This window comes from Lithobates pipiens, unplaced genomic scaffold (assembly GCF_037356315.1).
Source record: "Lithobates pipiens isolate NorthernLeopardFrog02 unplaced genomic scaffold, aLitPip1_a1.2 Scaffold_23, whole genome shotgun sequence".
Lineage (NCBI taxonomy): Eukaryota > Metazoa > Chordata > Amphibia > Anura > Ranidae > Lithobates > Lithobates pipiens.
In genome coordinates this window covers 146,878,367-146,898,686 of record NW_027507785.1, presented here as the reverse complement: position 1 = coordinate 146,898,686, position 20,320 = coordinate 146,878,367, and the positions used below count along the sequence as shown (strand labels likewise).

General features: G+C 45.1%; 1 protein-coding gene across 2 annotated transcripts in view; it reads right to left on the bottom strand.

Annotated features, from left to right (window-relative positions):
- OMD (osteomodulin) overlaps positions 1-20,320 on the bottom strand; it is a 125,117-nt gene that overhangs the window by 51,971 nt on the left and 52,826 nt on the right. Inside the window, exon 1 of one of the 2 annotated variants that reach the window (XM_077452476.1) lies at positions 1,642-1,917. The exons of the other annotated variant lie outside the window; for it this stretch is intronic. The gene's annotated coding sequence lies outside the window, so the exon portion shown is untranslated. Of the gene's footprint in view, positions 1-1,641; positions 1,918-20,320 lie in introns of those variants that run through there. 2 annotated transcript variants of the gene reach the window in all.

Genomic DNA, 20,320 nt, shown 5'->3' with positions numbered 1-20,320 from the left:
CTCCTGGACCTTTCTGCTGTCTTTGATATGGTTGACCATCCCCTTCTCTTCAAAAGACTCCACACCTTTGGTCTCTATGACTGTATTCTTCGTTGGTTCTCATCCTACTTATCCACCTTTAGCGTTACTTACAATTCTACTTCCTTCTTTCCTCTTCCTTTCTTTGTCGGGGTCCCCCAAGGTTCTGTTCTTGGACCTCTCATATCCTCAAGCTACACCTTCTTGGGTCAGCTGATAGCCTCCCATGGCTTCCAAAACCATCTCTACCCTAACACCCAAATTTATCTCTCTACCCCTCAGCTCACTCCTTCAGTCTCTTCACGTATCACTAATTTACTAACAGACATATCAGCCTGGATGTCACACCAATTCCATACAATCTATCCAAAACTGAGCTCATAATTTTTCCTCTCCCGTGCCCCTTCCCCTGATCACTCTGACAAGATCGATAACACAAATACTATAATCCTGGACTCTGAACTATCCTTTGGGTCCCACGTCCAATCACTGTCAAAATCTTGCCGCCTCAACCTCCACAACATCTCCAAAATACGCCCCTTTCTGACCAATGACATCACAAAGCTCCTAGTTCACTCCCTGGTCATATCTCACCTTGTCTACTGCAACTCCCTTCTCATTGGTTTACCTCTACATAGACTATCCCCTCTTCAGTCCATTACGAATGCTGCAATTTATGTAGGATATTTTATATACACTGCCAGGTTCATCCACCTTACCAACTGCTCTGTCTGCTATGTCACACCTGTCTATCCCTTTACTGGCTTCCGCTCACCCAACAAACTAAATTCAAAGTACTAACAACTTACAAATTCATCCACAACTCAGTCCCCAGCAACATCACTAGCCTAATTTCAAAATACTAATCTAATCATTCTCTTTGTTCCTCCCAAGACCTCCTGCTCTCTAGCTCCCTCGTCACCTCTCCCATGCTTGCTGCCAGGACTTTTCCAGAGCCTCTCCCATCCCATGGAACTCCCTACCACAATCTGTTTGATATCTCCTACTCTGTTTGCTTCTAGACAATCCCTAAAAACACGCCTCTTCAAAGAAGCCTATCCTACTCACACCTAACAACTGTATTTTTATTTTCTCCATCAGCTCATCCCCCACAGATATTACTTTTTGTATCACTTGGTCCTCCCTCCTAGATAGTAAGCTCTAACGAGCAGGGCCCTATGATTCCTCCTCTATTGAATTGTTTTGTAACCGTACTGTCTGTCCTCATGTTGGGCAAACTGTTGGCTCTATAAAAAAAAAAAACCTGAGTTTTAATAATAATAATATCCATGTAGATGTCTTGAAACAGCACAATAGGAATTAAGAAAGTCTATACTGACATTAGGTAGTGTTTTGTGGCCTGCGTTAGAGCTCACTTGGTTCTCGGCAGACAAAAGGGAATGCAAAACTTTGATACTGTCACGGTCCCTACCATGCCTTGCAGACGGCCAGGCATGGTCATGCCCCCAGGGTCTCTGGGTGGTATTGAACTCGTGACTGTCTGTTCTGGCTCCTGTTTCTTTACCTCTTATGCCCTGTACACACAACCGGACTTTCCAGCAGACTAGGGTCCAACAGAATTCCAGTGGAGTTCTGATGGACTTTCCGAACGAACGGACTTACCCACACATGACTGGACTTTCCAGCAGACTAGGAAAGAGTTCAAAGAACAAGAGCACATGCCATGAACAGATCTAAGTAGAGCAGGTTAGCTGGGACTTGTAGTTAACCGCTGCAGATAAAGGTAGATGTTTGCTGGACCTTGTAGTTCACCGCTGCAGATGAGGATGGATGTTAGCTGATGCTTGTAGGTCACCGCTGCAGATGAAGGTAGTTGTTTGCTGGACCTTGTAGTTCACCACTGCAGATGAGGGTACTATAGTAGAATCAGGCAAAGCGTAGTCTAGGCAAAAAAACACAGGAAATTTCCCCAGGGTTTTTTTTTAGCAGCAGAGAGTTGGTATGAGAATAATTGATATAAAGAAAAATAATTTATTTAACAGACAATAGTAATTCCAAATGAACAATAATACATCATCCATATAGGTAGTGCGACAAAAACAAACATGGAACATCACTCATAGCAAAAAAACACTATGTACAGGCATGGTTAGCCAATTGTATTTTTAACATATGTATCCACATGGAAAAACCCCGATGCATTTTGACCCTTGCGATTTCCGGTCTCTTCAGGGGGATTTATATTTTAGGAAAATGTCAAAATATCTAATTAAAGACTTTGGACAATATAAAAAATATATATAGGTATAGCATTTCAAATTGAGCAAAATTATATCTCCATGCATATAGAGGTATAGTTACCAATGGGTGGATGAGGACATGAGGACATAGTCTAGGCAAGCTGGGTCATACACAGGTAGATCAGAGTCCAAACGATACCGAATCAGAAGTGAGCAAGGAGGGTCAAACAAGCCGAGTCATACATGAAATACACAGAGCTGGATCAAACAAAAATGTAAACTCTAACACGAGCACTGACTGAATGCTGATACAGGTGATTTAAAGGTGAGCTGGCCATTCACTGTTGTTTCCCAGGGAAAGGCTGTGTCAGGTGAGTTGTGCTGGGTCCTAAAGGGATCCTAGTTCTCACAGTACCCCCCCCCCCTCCCTTTCTCAAGGGGTTGCTCCTGCTCTCCCAGGCTTACTTGGATAACGGAGATGGAACTCCTTCTTAAGTCGAGCAGCATGAAGATCACAAGCTCGTACCCAAGATCGATCCTCTGGGCCGAAAACCTTTCCAATGAACGAGATATTGTAAGGAATTGCGCACTCGTCTGGAATCAAGAATAAATGCCACTTCATATTCTTGACTGTCCAACACATCCAAAGGTTCTGGTTCATTTACTAGGAGGCTGGAATGAACAGGTTTCAACAATGAAACATGAAAGACATATGGAATGCACATGGATGGGGGAAGTTTTAATCTATAGGACACAGGATTAACAATCTCTGAAATTTCATAAGGCCAAGCTTTTTAGATGGAACATGCAGATTCCTAGAAGATAGCCACACTTTGTGACCAACTTTATATCCTGTTACCTTTGAGCGCCTCTTGTCAGCTGTTTTTTTAAAAGCCTGCACAGAGCGAGAAATAGCATGATTTATATCGGACCAGATTTTGGAGATTTTTTTCAATCGTGGTGTTGGCATCTGGAACATCAGAGGGTGGAAGATCAAAGGAACACAACACGTAAACACAGAAGATTAGAGAGGTCCCTGTAGATGTGCTAGCACAATTATTAAAGGCAAACTCTGCCCATGGAAGGATGTTGACCCACTCCACCTCATCTTTGGCCATCAGACAACGTACCATCTTTTCTAGAGTCTGATTAGTCCTTTCTGTTTGGCCATTTGTCTCAGGATGATATGCTGAAGAATATGATAACTTAATCCCCAGCTGAGAGAAAATGGCCTTCCAAAACTGGGCTATAAACTGAGAGCCACGGTCTAAGACAATGTTAATTGGTGCCCCATGGAGCCTGAAAACATGTTTAATGAATAAAGATGCCAGTTCTTACCCTTACCAATGACCTTAATAAATGGTCCTCTGGACTTTTCTTGTGGTTTGGGAGATCGGCCATACTCAAGATGAACGTCCTCCCTAGGGTATTATACCTTCTCCAAACAATCCCCATCAAACTCCCATCCACGTTCTTCTCTACGTATTGTACACTGTGCACCAGATTCATTTGGGGTCCAATTTGCCCCAGACTGAATTACCTCAAACTTACATCTTCCAAACTCAGTGGAGGTCTTGGCATCCCAGATATCGAGAAATATCATCAAGCAGCACACCTCACGAGACTCGTAGATTGGAACCTACATGACTCCACCAAAGATTGGGTCTGATTGGAAAACTCTTTATCTCACATCCCTCTAGCACAGTCACCTTGGATACCGACCACTCACACCCCTAACATATACAAAACACATCCCTTGATCCACCCTACACTTTCTACATTTCAGAAGGCCTGCTCCAAACATAAGCTCTCGTCCGTCCCGGGCCCGATGACTCCCATCACGCTAAATCCGGCCTTTGTACCAGGAATGCACACCCCATTATCAAAGATTCAGTGGCCACACAAACACGTCCGGGCCCATAATTTCTTTAAAGATGGCAACCTAATCTCCCATTCCAATATTTTGAATCACCTTTGACCACACATACTTCCACACTGGACCAACATCCAAATCAAACACTTCCTCAATACGCATGATCAACAATCTAATTGGTCCAGAGCTCTCACCCTGTTCGAGGACATATGGCAAAAATCTGAACCCCAGAGACGCCTCATTTCCTTCAATTATGCATTATTGTTCCCAACTCCAATGCACTGGAATGATTGGACCACGAAGAAATGGTCTAATGAATTTATCTATTAACTTTACAAACAAGGAATGGGAGTCAATATATACAATCGCCCACAAAGGGTCCCTGAATGTTTACGGACAGGAAAATGCTTACAAGCTCATATCCAGATGGTATAGAACACCCCTTTAAACTTCACCATATCTATCCATCAGTCTCCTCATTATGCTGGCGATGTGGATCTGAACAAGGCTCTTTGCTCCACATATGGTGGTCATGCCATAAGATCCAACCTTTCTGGAAGAAAGTCCATGATTTGATTCAACGCATTACCACATACCACCTTGAATATACGCCGGCACAATTCCTTCTACACTACCCCGCAAAACCAAAACGAACATACCTTCATTCACTAACTATGCACATGATTATGGCAGCAAACATGTGTATCCCCAGCAGATGGCGCTTATCTACCTCGCCAACAATACGAGATTGGTTCAAACGCATTCACAAAACAGCAGATATGGAAGAATTAATCCATCAGGCAAGAGACACACCTTCCAAATTTCTGCACACGTGGTCCTGCTGGCAACACTTCACCACCACACAAGAATATAGAGATTTGCTTAATTGATGCGAGCTATTCACCACCTACCCACAATAAATTTCTTAAATAACTATCGAGACAAATCCATGTCCCTATCCCTTCTTCTTCCTCACTTGGTCCCCTTCTCTCATTCTCCCTACCTTCGACATTCAAATACATTGAGTCACAGATCCCCTCGTTAAGTAATATAGGTATTTTTGTACAACGAACTCTGACGGGCGATGTTTCACCATTGCTCACATATTGGAACATACCTGATTCATACGTTTCTTCCACACTACTCACTCTCCAATTTCCCTATCCTCCCCCATCATAGGGCAGCCACACAGGCCTCACTACAAGTATTTAACCTTCATTAAGATGGTAGATCCAGCCAAATATAGACCCATGTTGGGCTATTTATCTCCGGTTTATTTCAATCATTATCTTGTAGTTGTAGCCAGTTATCTACAATTTAAACATGAGATTAAACTCTCCTGCAGTTTAAACCTATACGTATATATCTTATCCAGTCACAGCATGAACCCAATAGGGGTGACTGAATTCTTTAGACTGCTTTGCTTACCTATCTGTGTCACAATATCAGAAATATTTAATGTGACACCCGCCCCCTCTCAAGGGGTCTCATAACTGATCCTACCATCTCTCTTGGTTCAACAGGCTCAGTAGCTCAAGCCACTTGACGTTGCTGTTCGACAAGGCCCGAAAATCAGGACTAAAATCAGAAGCTACATGTTCTACGAAAATGTTATTTGTTACCTGTAACAGCATGTATTTTACTAGTTTCTTTCATTATAGAACTGTTGTCAATACAATGTTATTGCTATTGTATACCTGAATAATATCAATAAAAACTTCTTTAAAAAAACAAAGATGCCAGTTCTTTAGCAGATGGAAGTTTCAGAAGCAGAACAAAGTGGGCCATCTTACTGAACCTATCTACCACCACCCAGATCGTGGAACATCCCTGAGATTGAGGCAAGTCAGTGATAAAGTCCATAGACAAATGGGTCCAGGGACAGGTGGGTATTGGTGGAGGATGTAGGAGACCGGGGGGCTTAGAGGTACTGCTCTTGCTTCTGGCGCAAACTTCACAGGCCTGGACGAAGGCTAACACAGAGTTTCATAGTTAGGTTGAATAAAAACACCAGTCCATCCAATTCAACTTGAGTGAGTGTCTACAATTGTCCCTGTACATTGTACAGTCACATCGGTCCCTACCCCCAAAGAGCCCACAATCCAAGGTCCCCATTCATATACTGGGGCCAATTTTGGACAGAAGCCAATTAACCTACCTGCATGTCTTTGGATTGGGGGGGAGCTGGAGTGCCCAGAGGAAACCCACACAGGCATGGGGAGAACATGCAAGCTCCAGGCAGGTGGTGTCGTGGTTGGGATTTGAACCAGTGACCCTTCTTACTGCTAGGTGAGAGTGCTAACCACTACAACACTGTGCCACCCATCCTGCCTAATTGATGGCCACCAGAGGTTGCGAGAGATAATCTCAAAAGTTTGTCTAAACCCCGGATGTGCTGCAGGTTATGATGCATGTATTTGCTGCAATACCTGTAAACGAAGAGCCAGGGGCACAAAAAGCATACCAGAGGGAGTGTAGGGAGGGGCTTCAGCCTGTGCTGTGTGAAAGCCAAAATCCTATCCTCAGAGATAATGGGTTGTGGAGGAAGCAGAGGAGGAGACTCTGATAAAAAGCTGCGAGACAAGGCATCAGCCTTAATGTTTTTTGGTCCTGGTAAATAGGAAATTGTGAAGTCAAATCTGGAGAAGAACAATGACCACTTGGCTTGACGTGAGTTCAGTCTTTTAGCAGAATGGATGTATTCAAGGTTTTTGTGGTCAGTCAGAACTATGAATGGATAGCGAGCTCCCTCCAGCCAATGTCTCCATTCCTCCAAAGCTAGCTTTATGGCTAAAAGTTCTCTGTTGCCTATATCATAATTGCGCTCTGCTGGGGAATATTTATGGGACAAGAAGACACAGGGGTGGATGGCAGCATTTACAGGATCCTTTTGTGACAAAAGCGCACCCATCCTTAATTCAGATGCATCTACCGCCACAATAAAAAGTAGCTCAGGAACAGGATGGCATAGAATTGGTGCAGAGGTAAAGGCTTTCTTTAACTGATTGAAGGCTGCCTGGGCTTCAGTAGTCCATTTAAATGTAGTCTGAGTCTTCCTGGTGAAAGAGGTGATGGGATGTGCAATGGTGGCAAAGTTCTTAATGAATTTTCGATAGAAATTTGCAAAGCCCAGGAAGCGCTGAACTGCCTTCAGGTCTGAAGGTGGTGGCCAGTCTAAAATGGCTTAAATCTTGGCTGGGTCCACGGTGAGGCCTGTGTCAGAAATTAGGTATCCCAGGAAAGGTACTTGTTTAACATGGAATAATAGGATTTTTATATACAGCTTACCTGTAAAATCCTTTTCTTGAATGTACATCATGGGACACAGTAGCTTCATTACATAGTGGGTTATATAGGCACCTCTGGTGATTGGACACTGGTAAACCCCCAATTAAGGAGAATTCCTCCCCTATATAACCCCTCCCATATGGGAGGCACCTCAGTTTTGTAGCAAAGCAATAGAAAGACCAAAGAGGGGCCTGAGCCCTGTGTCCCGTGATGTACTCTCAAGAAAAGGATTTTACAGGTAAGCTGAATATAGAAATCCTATTTTCTTGATCATACATCACAGGACACAGGAGCTTCATTACATAGTGGGATGTCCCAAAGTAATGCTCAGATTGAGGGGAGAATTATAGACCGCCATGGACCAGAGGACCTAAACTGCAGCCTGCAGTACACTGCCCCAAAGGCGATATCCTCTTGCCCTCTGACATCCACCTGATAAAATCTGGTGAATGTGTGGACTGATGACCAAGTTGCAGCCTTACAGATCTGAGCCAGGGAGGCCTGGTGATGCACTGCCCAAGAAGCACTTACAGCCCTAGTTGAGTGCGCTTTCACTTGAAAAGGAGGGATCTTCCCTTTAACATTATAGGCCTGAGAAATAATCTGTCTAATCCACCTTGAGAGAGTGGATTTTGATGCCGCCTGGCCCTTTCTAGGGACTTCCGGCAAAATAAATAAGCAATCAGTTTTCTTTATCTGAGCAGTTGCCTGAAGATAGATACTGATTGCCCTTACCACATCCAAAGTGTGCAAAGATTCCTCTTCTGCGGACTGTGGGTCCGGAAAAAAGGATGGTAGGATTACATCTTGATTCAAATGGAATCCTGAAACCACCTTAGGCAGAAAAGACCTGTTGGGACGTATTACCACCCGGTCCTTATGAATAATTAGATACGGCTCTTTGCTGGAGAGAGCTGCTAGTTCTGACACTCTTCTAGCCGTGGATATGGCTACGAAGAAAACCAATTTTTTAGTCAAAATAACTAACGAAGCCAGATGCAAAGGTTCAAAAGTTTGCCCCTGCAAAGCCGAGAAAACCAAATTCAGATCCCATGGGCATACCGGAGGTTTGACTGGCGGCCTTATCCGCATAGCCCCCTGGATAAAAGCCCGCACCAGGGAATACGATGCAAGTGGCTTCTGAAAAAACACTGACAAGGCCGAAATCTGCACCTTGATAGTGCTTACGGCCAAATTCATTTCTGGGCCCGACTGGAGGAAGGCCAAGATCCTGCTAATAACATACTTTCTAGGATGCCATTCCCTGAGTTCACACCAGGAAACATATGCCCTCCAGATTTTGTAGTAAATAAGCCTGGAGGCCGGCTTTCTAGCATTGACCAGAGTAGAAAGGACTGGCCCCGAAAGCCCACAGTCTCTCAGAATGTGGGTCTCAGCAGCCAAACCGTCAAATTCAGACTGTGTAAAGCAGGATGGTAAATTGGACCCTGTGAGAGCAGATCTGGCCGGAGAGGGAGGATCCACGGCCTGCTTACTGCCAACTTCATGATCTCTGCGTACCACGGTCGCCTGGGCCAAGCCGGGGCTACCAAAAGAACCGACTTTGTCTCCCTCTTGACTCTTCCCAGAAACTGCGACAGAAGCGGGCACGGGGGGAAGGCATAAATCAAATTGTACTGATCCCAGGGAACTGTCAGAGCATCCGACCCCTGAGCGAGTGTATCTCTTGTCCTTGACACAAATTTGTCCAGTTTTCTGTTGAACCTGGATGCAAACAGATCTACGTCTGGAGTACCCCACCTGCGACATATGTTCCAAAACACGTCGGGGTGCAGAGCCCATTCTCCTGGGCACAACTGTTGGCGGCTCAGAAAATCCACCTGACAATTTTCCACTTCTGGAATGAAGACTGCAGAAAGGCATGGAACATGCCTTTCTGTCCAGACAAGTATGCAATTCACCTCTTTTTGCGCAACCAGACTCCTGGTACCGCCCTGGTGATTGATATAGGCCACTGCTGTGGCATTGTCGGACTGAACCCGAACAGGGAGACCCCGTAGTCTGAAAGACCAGTTTATGAGAGCCATATAAATTGCCCGGATCTCCAAGACATTTATGGGAAATAGCTTCTCGATCGCAGACCATTTCCCCTGCGAGCACGTCTCCTCCAACACTGCTCCCCGGCCTGTCAGGCTGGCATCTGTCGTAATAATCTTCCATGGAAGAGGAAGAAAAGTTTTCCCTTTCAGCAAATTCTCGGTTTGTAACCACCAGACGAGACTCTTGCGTGTCCCTGGGGATAGACGCATAGGAAGATCCAAGGACTGGGGCTTCCTGTTCCAAGCCGCAAGGATGCATCTTTGCAGAGGCCTTGAGTGGAACTGGGCGAATGGAACAGCCTCGAAGGAGGCGACCATTTTCCCTAACAGTCTCATGCACAATCAAATGGGGGAAGATCTTCTGCCCAGAATTAGGCGTACCAGATCCCCAATGGCCAAGGCTTTTGGCTTTGGTAGAAACACCTTGCCCTGAGCAGTGTCAATAACCATACCCAGGTATTCCAACCTGGTAGCAAGCTGTAGGGACGACTTTTCTAGGTTTATAATCCAACCTAGGCGTTCCAGGTGTTCTAGCGTTCTGGTAACACTGTGGTTCAGGAGCGCTACTGTTTTCTCTATGAGAAGCAAATCCTCTAGATAAGCCATGACGGGTATACCCTGAGCTCTTAGGTTTGCCAAGAGAGGGTCCAGAATCTTTGTGAAGACTCGAGGGGCCGTAGCAAGCCCGAACGGCAAGGCCACAAATTGAAAATGGCCCCGCTCTACCGCGAACCTTAGATACTTTTGGTGTGCGGGCAAAATTGGCACATGGAGATATGCATCCTTGATGTCTATTGATGCCATAAACTCTCCCCCTTGCAGGGAGGAGACCACAGTGCAAATTGACTGCATTCGGAAGGACCGGATGCATAAAAACCGGTTCAGATCCTTCAGATCCAAGATAGGTCTGACACTTCCATTTGGCTTCGGAACGGTGAAGAGATTTGAGTAAAACCCTGAACCCTGTTCTTTTGGGTCCACTTCTACTATCACCCCCTGGGATAGTAAGTGATCTAAGGCCAGAAATAGCAGTCTTTGCTTTACTGGGTCCCTGGGGATCCTTGACCTTAGAAAGCGAGAGGGTGGAATCTCCTGAAACTCTAGCTTGTAGCCCAGAGATACCGATAAGACCACCCACTTGTCCCGGATCTCTTCCCGCCAGGCTTCCGCAAACTGCAGGAGCCTTCCCCCAACTTGGCCGAGCGGGGGCGCCCCTTCACAAGGAAGCTTTTGGGCTCTGCTTGGCAGGCTTTCACCCCCAGGATTTCTTCTGCCCCTGGGCCCGGCCTTGAGCCTTTCCTGTAGAGGAAGGTTGAGAAGGCCGTTGCCACTGCTTAGAGCTTGATGCTCCGGGAGAGAGGGAATGCCTAAATGATGGGCGTTTTCTCCTTTTGACTGGCAGGAGAGTAGATTTACCCCCTGAAATTTTTTGGACGAATTTGTCTAATTCTTCTCCAAACAAACGTTCCCCTTTAAACGGGAACCCAATCAAATGCTTCTTGCATGATAGCTCAGCTGCCCAATTCTTTAGCTATAGGGCCCTTCGCATGTGTACCAACAGGAGAGAAAAACGAGATGCTTGTTGGACAGAATCCAAAATCGCATCAATCATGAAACACAGAATTTGAGGTATTTCTGCATAATTCTCCACTTCCTCACTGGGAAGGAGGCCAAGCATCTGCTTAATCTGTTCCTTGAGGAACTGACACAACCCCACAGCTGCGACTGTAGGTTGCACTACAGCGCCAGTCATGGAAAAGGAGGTTTTTAATAATGTTTCCAGCTTCTTATCAGTTGGATCTTTAAATACCTGAGCATTATCCAAAGGACAGGTCAGGTTTCTATTCACGCAAGAAACAGCCGCATCGACAGATGGGACCCCCCATTTCTTGGTGAAACTTTCCTCCAGAGGATAAAGCATAGAAAACCTTTTAGGAGGAGCAAACAGTTTATCGGGATGTCCCCAATCCTCATACAACAATTTATCCATTAAGGGATGAATTGGAAAGAAAAAGTCAGTCTGTGGGACTTTCCTGACTCCCAGGGAAGAAACAGAAGACGTAGCGACCTCAGCAGCAGGCATTCTGAATGTGGTACACACCAATTCAGTATAATATTGCACCTGTTTTCTGAGCGCCTGGGAGGAGGGGACTCTCTCCTCCTCCTCTGATTCCTCCGACTGCTCAAGATCCCTGTCCCAAGATAGGGATCTCTCCTCATTGTCAGAAGTGTCATCTGAAAGAGGAATCTCAGCAGAGGGAGGGGATCTACCCCTTTTCCTGCTATCTTTCAGGGAAGCTGAAATAAAATTCATGATTCTCCCTTCAAAACCCTCCAATGTAGCCCTAAGGGAGTCCTCAGTGACGTATACCGGGGCTGAAATATTAGGAGAGGCTGCAAAACCTGACAGGGGCACTGACTCATCCTGTGAGGCTGGCTCCAGTCTTGCAGGGGGGATGGTAACTTACAGGCATGTAGGTGGCCCTTGTTACCTCCCCCTGAGACCCTCTTACAAGGAGACATAGTCCTAAGCTACAAAGCAGAGGTACTAGTACAAAGTGCAATCACTGTTGTGCTTAAAGTCTCACAATAAATATATATGCTTAAACTGCACAACCTGATGCTGAGTAGGTGTCTAAGGTTTGCCTGGATCCAATCCCTTGGGATGCTTACTGCCCACAGCTCCTGTGTCTCCACTTACAGCCCCCTGACGCTCTGGGCTTTTTAAAACTGCCGCCTGGTGCCTGTGCAGTTCAGCGCCGTGCACACCGACGTGCATGGCTCGCAACCACACTCCACCCTCCTCCGTTAGCCCAGGAGCGCGCTCGGTGCGCATGCACGAGGACCGCCGGTATCCAGGGGGGGGAGGAATCACCATCAGAGCTGCGTGGGACCCCCAGACTACGTGGGACCCCTGTATTACCTTTATTGTGGCAGGGATTGCAGTGGAGACATGAGACATCTGGAGAACCAGGCTTCACTGAGCGTGTGTACTGAAAGGCATGTAAGTATGCATCAGGCTGCTCTTACTCCCTCTAGTGGTGGAAACCAGGTAAGACATACTACTACTCAATGAAGAAATCCATAATATAATTTATATAGGATTAACTTCCCTTACCTGTCCTCGCCGCAGGAATTGCTGAAAACGGACAGATTCAAGCCTTCACCCATCACGGCGGGCAGAGTTGTGCCAACCTTCAGGTTTTTTTTGGGGGGTTTTTCTCAGAAGAACCTCCTACCTGGACCTTGTAAAAGACTCTGCCAGAAACTTTCGTGCCACTATGTAAATAGTAAATCAAGTCTGGTTTTCCCAGAGCCCAGTCTTCCAATAGGAGAGGACTTACAGGCAAAACCTCGTTTCTTCGGATGACGAGGCCCGGGTACCATATCATCTTGGGAGTCAAAATATCGGCCCGAGATATGGATCCAGTTTGTTGTAGCCCTTAGGCCCCCGCAGGGACCTGCGCAGAGCTTTCTTCATAGCACGTTTTACGTGACCAACCACCATAGACACTGGCGAAAAAACTGAGGTGCCTCCCATATGGGAGGGGTTATATAGGGGAGGAATTCTCCTTAATTGGGGTTAACCAGTGTCCAATCACCAGAGGTGCCTATATAACTCACTATGTAATGAAGCTCCTGTGTCCCGTGATGTATGATCAAGAAATTTTTTTCAGGCTTTACAAAAAGGGAGTGAGTCTTTAGTCGGGCCAATACCGAGCAGACATGTTTCTGATGTGTTTCAAGATTGGGAGAGTATATCAAAATATCGTCTAAATATACAAGCATGAAGCGACCCAACATGTCAAGGAAAATGTCATTCATAGTTCTGAAAGACAGCTGGTGCATTCCTAAGGCTGAAAGGCATGACAAGACATTCGTAATGACCATCCTTGGTGTTAAAGGTCGTCTTCCATTTGTCGCTTGCATGGATGCACACCAGATTATAGGCTCCCTTTAAGTCCAGTTTGGAGAAGATTTTGGCTCCCTGGATTTTAGAGAACAACTCTGTGATGAGAGGGAGAGGATACCGATTAGGAACAGTTATTTTATTTAGACCTTTGTAATCAACAAAAAGTCTCAATCCCCCATCCTTCTTCGGGACAAAGAAGCATCCTGCTCCTGCGGGAGAAGTGGAGGGACGGTTGAAACCCTTAGCTAGGTTTTCCTGGATGTATTCTTGCAAAGCAAGGTTCTCAAGTTCAGACAGTGGAAAGACTCTCCCTCGAAGAAGGTGTAGTGTCAGGCAAGAGGTCAATGGGACAATCATAACTGCGATGAGGAGGTAAAGTGTCAGCAATCCCTTTAGACAACAAATCCCGAAAGTCCTAACAAAGCGGAATCTGTTCCATTCCCACTTGACAGGTAGCAAGTCGAACAGGGTGCTGGATGCAGTTCTTTTTACACTGATTGGACCAAGCCAGAATATTTTCTGTTGGCCGGTCAATTACAGGATTGTGCTTCTGAAGCCAAGGAAGGCCTAGGATCAAAGGAGTGGATGGTGAGTCAATGACAAGACGTGAAATCTTCTCCCAATGCAAAGCCCCCAATTGTAACTGGAAAGGGTTGGTGGATTGGAGCACTAGATCTTGTGAGAGAGGCCGATTATCCATGGAGATCAGGTGGACTAGGCAATCTAGAGCATGAGTTTCCATGGACAAAGTGGTAATCAGAGTCTTATCAATAAAATTATCAGCGGCTCCAGAATCTACCAAGGCCAGCAGTGCATGAGCCCCTGTCCCAAAGTGAATGACAGCTGGTAAATGTATACGATTTTCCCCCTGGGGAGATGAGAGTAGACCTAAAGTGACCTCCTCGCAAGCACCTAGGTCCTGGAGTTTCTCTGACGTGTAGGGCACGAACGGAGCATATGACCCTTGAGGCCATATTACGCCGGTGTGTGTGTTCCTGGGCAGATAACCAGGTGGAACCTAACTGCATAGGTTCTTCCTCCAGATTTGGCACTGGAGGTGGCAAGGAAGGTATATAGTTTGCCACAGCCATTGTTTGTTCTCGCCTCCTCTCTTGCTGACGGCGGTCAATTCTAATGGCTAGAAACATAGCCTCCTCCAGTGAGGCTAGGTAGGGGAAGTTGACCAGAGTGTCCTTAATTGCCTCTGAGAGGCCTATTCCAAACTGGCTGCGGAGAGCTGCATCATTCCAGCCAGATTCCGGGGCCCACCTGCGAAACTGTGAGCAATACATTTCAGCTGTGGTAGTTCCTTGTTTTAAGTTACACAGGGTTGATTCTGCAGTAGCAGCACGATCTGAATCATTATATAGGAACCCGAGGGCTTCAAAGAAGGCATCTACTGTTAGCAGGGCTGGATGGTTTGGTTCTAGGTTAAAGGCCCAAACCTGGGGATCACCCTGTAGTAGAGAGATAATGATTTGAGTTTCAGGGCCAGACGAGTGTGACGGAACCGATCCCACACTCTGAGTGAGTGCTTCCGTCAGTATACCGCTTCCTAAGTCTGAATATAGATATCAGATATTCCAACTGCTCACAAGCACAAAACAAAACGACACTTGCGTAACCGCTCAACATGGACTGCTTTATTAGAACCAAAATGCCAAGTATTTATAATACAGTAGAAGACTAAAACCTAACCTAATTAGCATGAGCTAATTATCTAAACCAACACTCAGACTAGTTGACTGAGGGATGACTTTTCGGCTCCTAGCTCACTAACAATTCAGTAAACATTACCATAAACATCAACACAGGGTTAATTAGCCCAAATAACAATGTGCCAGACTAGACTCATTTACATTATACAAGCCAACAGACAGGTGGCTGGAGTTCATGACATTAGCATCTGACAGTGTGTGTCCCAACAGCATGAGACAACGCACATTATATATACATATATACAGCATTGAATCTGACTAGCACAGATTATAGTGGGGTTCTCATTCACCATGTGCCCCTTAAAATCCAGGGCCCATAAACAGTCGGCAAGAGGCTTGCATTCAGTCCTCTCAAAAAAGCCTGTGTCCCTGCTAGGTCTGTCACAACGAGGATGGCCTTAACTTGAAATATAATTTGCAGCTGTTTTTAAAGTTGCAAAACCCTTTACGGTCACCAGAAAACTGGTCAGGCAAAGGAATTTTTGGTCCAGATGGAGTTTTTGTAGCGGTGCAGAAGATGAAGGTAGATGTTTGCTAAACCTTGTAGTTCACTGCTGCAGATGAGGATAGATGTTAGCTGATGCTTGTAGTTCACCACTGCAACTGAAGGTTGTTGTTTGCTGGACCTTGTAGTTCACGGCTACAGATGAGGGTACTATAGTAGAATCAGGCAAAGCGTAGTCTCGGCAAGCTGGGTCATACACAGGTAGATCAGAGTCCAAACGGTACCGAATCAGAAGCGAGCAAGGAGGGTCAAACAAGCCGAGTCATACACGAAATACACAGAGCAGATATCAGCTGGATCAAACACAAATGTAAACTCTAACACGAGCACTGACTGAATGCTGATACAGGTGATTTAATGATGAGCTGGCCAATCACTGTTGTTTCCCAGGCAAAGGCTGTGTTAGGCGAGTTGTGCTGGGGCCCAGGGCTGGACTGGGACAAAAATTTGGCCCTGGACTTCATCAAGACCGGCCCACTCCAATTTTGAAAACACGCACAAAAACAGTATGTTGCGCACTTGCATGAGAGTGACGTCATCACGGCCCGGCTAGCCACATAGCAGGAGTATGCAAACTCAGAAGCAAGACCAGGTGAAGGGGGAAGCCCCCGGCAGCAGTGACAGCGCACTACTGGAGGGCTTTGCTTCAAAGGTCAGTTTGTCATCTGACAATAAAATCGTGCCCACACTGTAAGGGCTTGTTTAGGTCCAGGCAGCATGAAACAGGAAGATTTGCTTACTTGATCCTCCATCCTGCTAGACTGGTCCTCAGAGTCTTCTCCCCCCATGCTCCAATGTCTTCTGATGTCATCAAGACTGATGCAGAAACCATAACACCATTTTTTCCCATTGGGCCCCCTTCATTCCATAGGGTCCTTCTTCTAGGCCCCCTACATACCATACAACCCCTACATCCCATAGGATCCTTCTTCCCATTGGGGGCCCCCTTCATTCCATAGGGTCCTTCTGATAGGGCCTCTACATCTCAAATCTTTATGCCTTAGGACCCCTTCTTCCCACAAAAGCCTCTTCATTCCATGGGTCCCCTGGTGATCTTTTATTTTCCAGTCCCTCTCTACCCCCTGGTGTCCCCCTGTCACCTGCCCAAAGCCTGGCTCTGCATTATATATTTTAAAATAAACAACTAATGCACACACTTATTTTTGATCAACCGCAGTAGTGAGAAGCTGCCAACATCAAACAGGTTAACACAAATCCACAGATAAATTGCATTTATAGAAAAGGATGTGACGCTAACCAGAATAACATAAAAAATCCATTTGGTGCAAATAATGATTCAAATAATATGCAAAATCCAACATAGCTAAAAGTACATCAAAAGTGTCAATTAATATTGAAATGTGCATAAAAAAAATTTCAGCAAAAAATTCATATATAAACCATTCATTATAAAACCATTATAACCATTGGATATAATGGTTTCATAATTGCAACCATTATATCCAAACTATGTCCTTGGTATTAAAGCGCAAAAAGAATGCAAAAAAACAAAAAAGGGGTTTTAATTATAAGCATGGTTTATATATGAATTTTTTTTATTTTTTCAATATTTTTATGCACATTTTTATATTAATTGACAGTTTTGGCGAACTTTTAGCTACCGTATGTTGGATTTTGCATATTATTTTAATCATTATTTTCACCAAATTGATTTTCTATGTTATTTTATTTAGCGCCACATCCTTTGCTATATATATATGTATATATATATATATATATATATATATATATATATATATATATATATATATATATATAGCTATATGCAGTGTGTATATATATATATATATATATATATATAGCTATATGCAGTGTATATATATATATATATATATATATATATATATATATAGCTATATGCAGTGTGTAGATAGATAGATAGATATAGCTATATACAATATATATATACAGCCATATGCTATATACAGTATATATACATGTTATTTTATTTAGCGCCACATCATTTGCTCTATATATATATATATATATATATATATATATATATATATATATATATATATATATATATACACAGCCATATGCAATGGCTGTGCTGGGCCGGCCGGTTACCTGGACGGGTTCCAGCAGCACCACCATCCTCTTGGCCTCCCTCATCTGCCAGGGACTTCTCTGCCTGTCGGCTGCTCTCATGACATCACACGGCGGCCCCCAGCTCATTTAAATTCACAGCGTCCGTTACCACGGGGGCCGCCGGAGATAGCCGAGTTTTCATAGCTGAAGAGCTGTCGGAGAGGAGGGGGCGGGGGAAGCCGAGCGGTGACGGAAAAAGACGAATGTGGGCCGGAGGTGGCCGAAGATCTGTGCAGTGTTCTGCAAGCACCGAGTGGGGGCGGAAAGAGCCGAAGTGCGCCGCTCTGCGCTCGGAAGTACAGCGGTGCTCAAATTAATGACCGCGCGAGTAGCGCAGCCATTAATTTGGCAGGCTGTCACTGAAACCGGCCCACTGAGCCATCGGCCCACCGGGAAACTCCCGGTAGTCCCGATGGCCAGTACATGCCTGCTGGGGCCTAAAGGGATCCTAGTACTGACAGTGGGGTCCCTGGTGTCCTCAGACATCCCGAGTCTTCTCTCCTCTATGAGAATGTAAAAAAGGAATACTTAGCACACTGATATTTGAGGGCAGAAATAGGAATATGAAACATTGCTTGGAAGTGTCGTACAATTGTCTTTTTTGGCAGAGTTCAAATCTGAAAACATATTTTTGACACTTTCTATAGCTGGAATACTTACCTGTTTTGTGCAAGTTTCACAGATGGAGACACCCCTATAGTATCCACTGGAGCACGTGTGTGGGACACTCTAATAAAAAGGGTTTTCTGGTGTCCCACACTGGTGCTCCACATGTGTAAACAACTGCTGAGTGTCCCCTCCTTTACACTGAATCAAGTTTGCATTTCATTCTAGTGGCAAACCCCTCCAGACAACAAACTTCCTTTGACTAGAAATAGGCCTGAACAAATGTAGTTAACTTTCCAAAACATCATATTTTGAGTGAGGGAGCGAACAATATTTACTACAAACGATTGAACCCATGAACATAAAAGTGGCCAGCTTAAACTGTACAACACTAAAGTAAAGCACATAGAGTAGTATGCGAGCAATAATAATTATATGAACACAACTACTTACTTTTCTGAAGAATTCGATTGATCTTTCTGTACTGATCGTGCTCCCTCAGTTTCAAGTCTGACCAGCATTTCCTCAGTTTATCCTTGGATCATCCTACCCCAAAATTCTTCAGTAGACTCTTGACCACTTTAGTCATGATCTTGGCCTTTCTGATATTTGGGTTTGGGTAAGGTCCATACTTCCCATCATAGTCGTTCCTCTTCAATAATTCCACCATCTCCAAAATCTCTACAAAATACATATTTGAGGCCTTAGATCTTCTCCTCTGGGATCGGGACGTTTCTGGCTTTCCTCATCCTCCTCGTTGCTGCAATTAGCACACACCTGCTGTGTCTCTACAATGTGCTCTCTTCAATAAGCCGAAAAACAAGGGGTGGGGAATAGACTAGAAAGAACGTCAAGGGCGGGTGGAGTTTCACGCATGCACAGTGTATATAAAACATAACACGCGTGTGTTGTACATATGAAGTGTGAGCGGGGGATGGAGTATCGGAAGTGACGATCGTTCTAACAAAGGTACAATTTTAACTTGGTACATCACTGGCCTATACTGCTTCTAGATTGAGGCCTATATTGGGTCAAGATTAGGAGAGTTTAGCCTGACATTAGGGTTTGTCTTGTGTCTTGCTGAGAAAATGGATGGGTTTCAAAGACCACAGTTTTCTGCCTATTTTCATAGACAAGTACAAGAAGCCGCCCTGTCTATGGCAAGTGAAACAAATGTATTACAACAATAAATTAAAGAGGCAGGCAGCGCTGGAGAAACTACTGGAGTTGGTGAAGCTGGTGGACCCCACGGCAAACATCCCCTATTTAAAAGCCAAAATTGGTGGCTTGAGGAGTACATATCTGAGGGAGCACAAGAAGGTCCAGGACTCCATGAGATCAGGAGCTGCAGCAGATAACGTTTATGTCCCCAGGCTGTGGTACTATGAGAGACTGCATTTTTTGTTAGACCACACTGAAATCCGGGAATCCCTCTCAACCATTCCTTCCATGTTTCCTTCCATGCTTCATTCCACCCCAGCTGAGGCTTCCGATGCCCAGAATTAGGGATGGCCTTGTGGTTCACCCGGCGGTCGGATCGCGGTGAATTTTGAGCGTTCGCGAATTCGCAAAACCGGCGGACTTCTGGCGCTGTTCCTGCGGCGGACATATGCATTTACATTGTAAAAGAACTTTGATCCATGATGACACATCCATCATGGGGTACAGGACAGCCAATTGAGACATTTCAGCACATGGACAATATGACATTCCCCCTACCTTATAAATAGACCTGATCTGGTAGCCATTTTACATTCTGTCTTTTGTCAGTGTAGGGAGAGGTTTCTGTGTGGAGCAGGGACAGACTGCAGTGACACAAATCACTAGCTATTAGGTCCACAAAAGTCCTTTTAAGGACTGGTATATGTGTACAGTATATAGGGTTCTGGTGCACTGCTGCTGACTGCTGTGCTGCTGATTGCTGAGTGCACTGCTGACTGATGCTGCAGCTGTCTTTTGTCAGTGTATGGACAGAACGCTGTGTGGAGCAGGGACAGTCAGTTTAATCACTAGCTATTACTATTAT